Source organism: Lactuca virosa, chromosome 5 (genome assembly GCF_052849685.1).
Source record: "Lactuca virosa cultivar CGN04683 chromosome 5, Lactuca_virosa_CGN04683_v6, whole genome shotgun sequence".
NCBI lineage: Eukaryota > Viridiplantae > Streptophyta > Magnoliopsida > Asterales > Asteraceae > Lactuca > Lactuca virosa.
The window spans coordinates 367,662,691-367,672,161 of NC_136430.1; positions in this window are offsets into that span (position 1 = coordinate 367,662,691).

Sequence of the window (9,471 nt, forward strand, 5' to 3'; positions counted from 1 at the left end):
TGGGTTTAATCATGCTTTTCATAAGAAAATATGAGATTTTCTTGAGGAACACTTTCAACAGATATCAAAAGATTATTTTAATTGAGGTTTATACATTTATTACACCAGATAGTATAAGGTTTTCTGGGAAAGATATCGCACTTTTCAAAAGAACCGAGAACCATCTTTCTAAAACAAAATGCTTATGAACTCACCAGCTTTATGCTGAGACTCTTTCAAAACTTACTTGTATTCTCAGGGCTCTAGTAGACAGGTACACTCCCGAAGCTTTTGAGAAGACTGCTTAGTACCGTACTGCGACTCCTGTTGTCTTCTATATCTACTTTGATGTTAGAATATGTAATGTTTAAAATACTTATGTAAAACTTATACTTATTAATGCAATGGTTGGCTGTACTTTGATTACTATAATGCATGTGTTGTGATACTTACATGAAGTCATCCGCCCCGAACGTTTCCGCCGTTTAGGTTTGGGGGTGTGACATATAATGAGTTGAGTCCCATATGCTTTAGATATAGGATCGATTATATATGCTATAATATTCACTTATTCTCATTTTTCAAAAAGGACTAGAATTTTGTGTGACTAAAGTTTTTAAACAACTGCCAAGAATATTATAAGGTTATACCAAAAGACTGGTTGCTTGTGGAAAATTAGAAGTATTATAGTAATTTGGACGGACCATAGTGACATCAATCTGGATTGAGATGGTTCTTGGTCAGAAATGATGGTCATATGGAAATATGTAAATGTTTCCATAGTGGGAGATACTTGAGAAGTCTACATATGTGTTGGAAACTTTAATGCAACAGAAGTGTTCAAGGAGTGTACCTTAAATTAAAACCTTCATTACCATCGAATAGTTATCAGTAACAAAATTCCAATGAGATATTCTGTAATATCAAAGAATCAGTCTTTGAGACTTTGGAATCTTGATATCATGGAAGATTAATGCATATCAAGTTGGAATTCTATCACATCTTGGATAGTGATAAGAATTTGGAATTATGAAATGAGCATCATTGGAATAATGTCGAGTTGATTTGTTCACAAAGAAAGGACCATAGAGAGGCATAGTATGCATGTTTATAACATGGAATGACTGATATTTAATTCACGTTGTTAGCTGATTACTCGAAACATTATACAATGAATAAAGTCGTAATTATTATGGTGATTAAATAATAGAGATTATTTATATTCAGTAGTTTTGAGACCAAAGTTAATTAGTTTATTATTGTGTTTCACTTTGCATGGTTTACTTCCTGGATAACTTGATTATTTGAAAATCCACAATCTCTCATACTTTTGGAAGTAAGTAGTGAATTAAGAATGTCATGAATTGAATTCTAGATTGTCTATGGCGATTAGACATTGAAATGGTTGCTACGATATTCATGAGTACTTTGAAAATTGAGATTTTAAGTAGTGGATAAACCCACGCTTAGATGATTTGTTGTCGACATCCAAACTGCTTGGCCGAGCCCGAACTAAATTGATGTTTCAAGTAGTAGTTTGATTTCAGTCATCATAAATCAAGAAATCGAGAAACAGAATCTTGGACTATGAGATTGATTCTAATCCATGTCTCATGTCCATACGATATCTTGTAGAACGAAGGAATATTTGATCATTTATCTTAGGGCCAATAGCTGATTTGAATCAGAGTTCGGCAGTAGATTTGGAAAGCACTCTTTGCTAGTAACTTCAAGGTCTATACTTGCAATTGTAGTTACAGACTTATCCAAGTGGAAGACTGTTGGATTAAGGTGTCTAAGACAATAATTAAATTGGTATATTCTTGAATTAAGGTCAAATTCCTTTTGGGTTTCCCTCATAACTAGTAACTGAATGGAATGAATTTTGGAGAGAGAGAGAGACTGATTTATTAATTTATTATATGATTAATAAATTATTAAGAAATCAAAATAAATAACTTATTGATATATTATATGATTAATATATTAATTAGAAATTATATTTATTAATTTAGAATTAATCGAAAATTAATTAGAATTAATTTTGTGATTAATTAGACTAATTGGAAATACAAGGACTAAAGGTGATAATGTTCAAAAGTTGAGCATTGAAGGATTCTACAACCTTCCCACATGAGGGGGGTAGTTTTTGGAGGTTCCTAGGGCTTCTTATAAGCCTTAGGAGCAAGAAAAGAGATAAGGGTTATCTAAGGAAACCTTCCTTATCCAAGACTCCTTACTAACATATATAAACCCCTTATGGGGTTCATTATTTTCATCCATCCCATAACCCTCTTAAGAGATGAAATTTTAAGCTCTCCTCCCCTCTCCTAAAAGTCTTCTAGTTACTAGGTTTTGGGTACAAGTCATTAGAGGCATTCAAGTTTTTGGTGCTTGCTTTCCAAGGAATCCAGAAGAAGGTTTTTATTGATTAATTGCTACATTAATCAAAAGGTATGTAACACTTTCCTTTTATGAGATTTTCTATTTCACTAGGGTTACAATAGGGTTTCGTGATATTCATAGTTAGTTTCTAACAATAGAGAAAACATAGATCCTTTCTACGTTGCATGTGAACTTAAGAGTTTAAGAGTTTTTGCGCCACATGAAAAGTTTGTTTTATAACCTAGATAACCCATCAGATGGATATCGGGATAATTTACTGAATTCGGATAGCCCATGGGTAAGCCCGGTTCATGTGGTTCCAAATAAAGGAGGGACGATGATGGTAACAAATAAGAAGAACGAGCTCATTCCTACTAGGACGGTAACCGGTTGGCAAGTGTGCATCGATTATAGCAAGTTAAACGATGCCACTTGCAAGAACCATTTTCCTTTACGTTTTATTGATGAAATGCTCGGAAGTTTATCCGGTCACCTTTTCTATTGCTTTTTAAATGGATTTTTAGGTTACTTTCAAATTCTGATTGATCCAAGAGACCAAGAGAAGACCACATACACGTGTTCGAGTGGGACTTTCGCTTATCGTCAGATGTCGTTCGGTTTATGCAACGCACCTTCCACTTTTCAAAGATGCATGACCACTATCTTTTACTACATAGTGGAGAAGTTCATGGAAGTCTTCATGGATGATTTTTCTATTTTTTTTGTCATTCATTCGATAATTGTTTATCTAACCTTGATTTGATGTTTGCTAGGTGTGAAGAGACAAATTTGGTCTTAAATTGGGAAAATGTCATTTTATGGTTAGAGATGGAATAATGCTAGGACATAAGGTTTCCAAAACGGGGATAGATGTGAATCGAGAAAAGGTTGACACAATTTCGACCTTGCCACCTCCAACGAACGTAAAGGGGGTGTAGAGTTTTTTTGGGTCATGCAGGATTTTACCGCCGGGTTATAAAAGATTTTTCAAAAATAACAAGACCCTTAACTCAATTACTTTTGTAAGATGCTACTTTTGACTTTTCTAACGATTGTTTGAAAGCTTTTAAACTTCTTAAGGAAAAATTGACGACCGCTCCCATGATGATCGCCCCGAATTGGAACATTGCGTTTTAGTTGATATGTGATGCTAGTGACTTTGCATAAGGAGCGGTTTTAGGACAAAGGGTGGAAAACCATTTTCAACCAATTTACTATGCAAGCAAAATACTCAACCCGACTCAAGAAAACAAAACTACCACATAAAATGAATTATTAGTTATTGTTTATGCTTTTGATAAATTTCGTCCTTACTTAATCTTGTCTAAAACAATTGTGTTTACTGACCATTCTGCCTTGAAATTTTTGTTTAGAAAACAGGATGCAAAACCAAGGTTGATACGATGAGTGTTACTACTTTATGAGTTTGACATTAAAATAAAAGAAAATAAAGGATTGGAGAATGTGGAGGCCGATCATATCTCGAGATTAGAGAACCTGAGACTCGAGGAGTTAAAAGAATAAGAGATTGATAATAACTTTCTGGATGAGTACTTGATGGTGATAAAGGGAGAAGAGCCTTGGTTCGTGGACATCGCGAACTATCTTGCAAGCAATTACCTTCCAAAAGGTCTTTCCTATCAACAAAATAAGAAGTTATTTTCCGACCTCAAGTACCATCTTTGAAGAGCCATATCTACTTCAAAGTTATGCCGACGGGATCATTAGAAGATGTGTTTTTGGGAAGGAAGCGAGAGACATCTTACATCATTATCATAGTTGACCTACCGGAGGACATTACATGGGAAAGAAAGTATTTGATGTCGGATTCTTTTGGCCTACCATATTCAAGGATGCAACTACCTTCGTCAAAGAATGATTCGTGTCAAAGATCGGGCAACATCTATTCGCGTAATGAAATGCCTCAAAATATCATTCAAGTTTGTAAGGTGTTTGATACTTAGGGGATTGACTTTATGGGACCATTTCCAACCTCACGAGGTAACAAGTACATACTAGTAGCGGTTGATTACGTGTCGAAGTGGGCGGAAGCGCAAGATTTACCCACTAATGACGCACGTGTTGTCGTTAAATTTGTTAAAAAGTTATTTTCTCGTTTTGGCGTGCCTAGAGCATTAATTAGTGACTGGGGAATCCACTTTTGCAATGAACAACTTGCAAAGGTGTTATAAACATATGGTGTACACCATAGTTTTGCAACACCTTATCATCCTCAAACAAGTGGGCAAACCAAAATAACGAATCAGGCATTAAAAAGAATACTTGAAAGGTCAGTGGGCAAACAAGTTTGCAACACCTTTAATCATCAAACAAGTGGGCAAACCAAAATAATGAATCAGGCATTACCAAAATATGGTGTACACCATAGGTTTGCAACACCTTACATTCCTACTTGGGAGGAATGATGGGCTGATCATAGAGGTGGTGCGAGAGCTAGTGGAGTGGGCGATGGAGATAACAATGATGACGAGTGATTATCCTTGAGTGATGTTTATTTTGTTTGGTGTGTTTAGACAATTTATTTTTGTTTGATTTTTAGGCTTTAAATAACATAGAATTATCGTAATTATTAATTTGTGTGATTGTTTTTCCTTTTTAGTACTAGTTTCTTTGTGGTTTTAGATTTTGCAGAAGTTATCGTTAATGAGAGCATATGATTTTGTTTCCCGAGAAATGTGACAAGAGCTTAAGTGAGGGGTACGACATGTGATCGAGAAGAGTTTTTGAGAGAATTTCCGAGTCCTATCGACATAATAACTGAAGAAGTTGATCCAACATCAAAATAGAAGGGCATGCCATCCCAGAATTGCCTTTCATAAACAGAAGTCATACTAGATAGAATGCATTATTTTTCTGAATTTCCGGCAGCCACAACATGACATCACAAGATCACGGCGTGGCCAAGAAGATTTTTGCGATTCAGTCTTGACATTATTCGAAGACCACGACCTGGCTATGCTCTTTCACGATGTGGGGAGTCTCAAATTCACTTTATGATTGTTCGTTTTACCATTATTTAGAGTCTGTTTTCTTGGTGTATTTAAAGATTATTCACGTTGCAGTCCAGAAGTACTGTTTTCCAACCATTTTACGAGAAGTCAACCACACAAATTTCGATTTCGACCTCTCCACTTCTATCCCAGGGGAGTCTGTTCCTTTTTCTCTCGCTTTACTCTTATGTATTTAATTTTATTAAGCATTCAATGGGGACATTGCATGAATTAAGTGTGGGATAGCGGGGTCGAATATAGGAATGCAAACATATTGATTTTGAAAAAAATAAAAATGACGAGGATTAACAAAATTAAAGACTTGAAATAATGGTCTAATTTTGAAATCTTGTTAAAAAAATTGTTATATTGTTGTGTTGAGACCTAGGTAGCTAGTGTTGTGTGGTATGATCCAATGTGAGTTTTGATGCTTAATTGACCCAATATATGTTCTAGTGTATTTGTGGATTCCCTATCTTAGTGAAATCATGAGACAAAAACATAACCTTGTGTAGTTTGAGGGACATAATACGTTTAACATCGTGTACCAGAAATGTATCCAGGAAAGCTTATTTAGTCATTGCACTTTAAACTAACGCCTTTAACCAATAAGGGTTGAAGTTAAGCTCCCTTGCTTAAGCATATATTTTTCTTTAGGTTTTTAGCTTTGAGTGAAAAAAAAGTGAGTATGAAAAATAAAATTTAAGTGAATAAAAGCTTACAAAGTTTGAAGATTGAAGATATTGAAGAATGAAGCCAAATTGAGAAAAGTTTAATGAGTATTTTATTTTATTGTAATTTTTCTTTTCTAGGTTATTTTTCTATTTTTATGCTTGGGGGATTAATCAAAAAATTACCTTGAGGTCAAGAAAGATTTCTGAGGATATATTCGGAGGGATGCATAAAACAAATGTTTTTCAGAATAATTGGGAATATTTATGAGGATTGTGAGTATTTAGGATTGTGGAAGTTCTTAGGAATATTAGACACAAATATATGCATTGCGACCTCGATGTAATGGTTGAGCTCAAATGTATTGTCTTGTAAGATGTTGGTAGCTAGGGTTTTAAAATGATGGCACGATGATAATAAAAATTAGTTTTGCTTGGGGGCAAGCAAAAGTCAAGTGTAAGGTATTTTGATATTTATTCATATATTTTGTTCATTATCTTAATGTTTTTAGTTGAAGTTTTATTTTAAGACAAAAGGTACTTAATATGTTTAAAAGTTGTTTTGTAGCAGCGAAGACATGCTCGAGATTAAAAAGAAGCAAAATTCAGAGTTGGAAACGGGAAAAATTGGACCAAGTCAACCAAAATCAAAGAACTCAAGAATACTGAAGCCCACGGTGTGGAGATCTATGGCCACGCCATGGTGAATCGAATATCCGCGATCAGATAAGCAGACTTGGGGAATACACATTATTAAAGATCACCATGCCATGGAGCCTATCTGCCACAGCGTGGGAGCCAATTTTTGGGAACTATAAATACTTCAGTTCTACCTTCAATCCTACCTTATGATTCAAGTTATTTTCGACTTTTGGAGACCAGAGACGTGCTGGAAGACTAAGAGATATATGGTTTCGATTGAAGTTTAGTTTTGAAGATATTTTAAGGCAACATAACTTCTACACCTTTATTTACTTTGTTTTTCATTATGATTTTCAAGGTGAACTTCCTTTTTGACTGTTTGTTTCCAGTAGTTATGGGCTAAAAACCCTAACTTATGTTTAGAGTAGAGGATCATTATGACTACGTGTTGAGTGATTGGATCTTGGATTGTTACTGATAACTTGTTAAAGACCCTTTTGCGTTAATGATAACTACTTTTTTTGTTTATTGTTGAGTTTTATAGAAATAGATGATCATTCTGTTTTGGTAGGCTTATATCTTATGAATTTGTTATCATTAAAGTTATAAGACTAGTGTTTTGATCATAAACCTAGGGTTAAATAGAAAAGTGGATAAATTAATGTGGAAGCTAATATGTGATGATCATTCATGTATTGAATTGATGTTATTATCCATTAATATCAATCATTAGTTCAAGTCTAGCATAATTCGAACTTAATACTAGTATATTTGTTTGTTTGTCCATCTCATCAATGAATGAATGAACTTATTTCACTAAAGGATTAGTCTTTTGATCATAAATTTCTATCATCTTAGTAATCGGTAAGGAACAACTTAATCCATTGCACTTTCAAAGAAATCAACCATAAGAGTAGTGTGAATCGTATCTAAATAGAAATCTCTTTAATATCTCGCTTTAGTTAACTTGTTTTTGGTGATAATTGCTTTTAAGTAATCTGGAATTGCAAAACCAGAGTAAAACCCTTTATTATATTTTTTCAATTAGTTAGATTTTAGTAGAAATTTTAGCTATTAATCATTCCTATTCCCTAGTGTTCGACACCTTACTTTCTTACTATACTACTGTTCGATCATGTGCACTTCCTATCACTTTTAGCTAGATTAGATTGTTTGGTGTATAAATTAAAAAGTAGTATCTAAATTGTGTATCACCTCGCACCACCAGAGATGCATGAGTTTTTCTCTTAGCTTTAGGAGCTGTTGGGCAAGCAGTTTATCTGACCGAGCAGTGCACCTTGGGGAGCACCAATTATATCTGTGAAGAAGAAGGATGGGTCTCATCGTATGTGCATAGATTATCAGGAGTTGAACAAGTTGATAGTGAAAAATCATTACCTACTCCCTACGATTGATGATCTCTTCGATCAGTTGCAGGGTGTATCTTGGTTCTCCAAGATTGATCCGAGGTCGGGTTACGACCATATGAGAGTCAAGGAGGAGGATGTAGAGAAGACGACATTCGAAAATTATTATGGTCATTAAAAGTTCGTGGTGATGTCATTTGGGCTCACCAACGCACTGGAATCATTCATGGATTTGATGAATCGGGTGTGCAGATCGATGCTCGACCGGTCGGTTATTGTTTTCATTAATGATATTTTGGTCTACTCCAAGAACAGGGAGCAGCATGAGGAGCATCTTAGGGAGCTACTTGGAGTATTGAGACAAGAGAGGCTTTATGCCAAGTTCTCCAAGTGTGAGTTCTGGTTACGAGAGGTCTAGCTTCTGGGACACCTCATCAATCAGAATGGGATTCTAGTCGATCCGACCAAGATTAGGGTAACGATGTAGCGGGAGGTCCTAAAGTCCCCATCTAAGATTAGAAGTTTTATAGGGTTGGCTGGTTACTATCAGAGATTTACTCAGGATTTCTCCAATATTGTTGTTCCTCTGACCCACCTGACGAAGAAGAGTGTGGATTTCTGTTGGGGGTATGAGCAACAGGCTGTCATTGAGACTCTGAGGAGGAAGTTATGTGAGGCCCCGATATTGACCCTTCTTGAGGTGTTGAGGATTTTGTGGTATTTTGTGATGCGTTAATCATAGGATTAGGGCGGTGCTCATGCAGCGGGGTAGGGTCATAACATATGCATCCAGGCAATTGAAGCCTCACGGGGTTAGGTATCCGACACATGACTTGGAGTTATGGGACATGGTTTTCGCCCTTAAGATTTGGCGACATTATCTCTATGGGGTCCGATATACCATCTACACGGATCACAAGAGATTGAGATATCTTATGGATCAACCGAATCTGAACATGAGACAACACAAGTGGCTTGGCGTGGTTAAGGATTATGATTACCAGATTCTTTATCATCCATAGAAGGCCAATATGGTCGCCGACACCTTGAGCCGCAAGGCGGCTAGTACTCCTATTCGAGAGCACTATTTGAGGATGACTATCGACTCCGCACTTCTGGATTTGATAAACGAGGCTCAGGCCGAGGGAGTCAATAGGGAAAATTAGAAGAATGAGAGGATCAAAGGTCAGATTGACAGGTTTACTACTACTGATAGTCGTAGGCTTTTGAACCAGTATGGTCGGGTTTAGGTTCCCTTTTCTGGCAGGATCCGACAGACAGTGATGGCGGAGGCTCACAAGTCCAAGTTCTCGATTCACCCTGGATCCATGAAGATGTATCGAGACTTGATACTTAGTTTTTGGTGGCCATGCATGAAGAGGGAGATAGCATGGTATGTGGAGAGATGTTTGACCT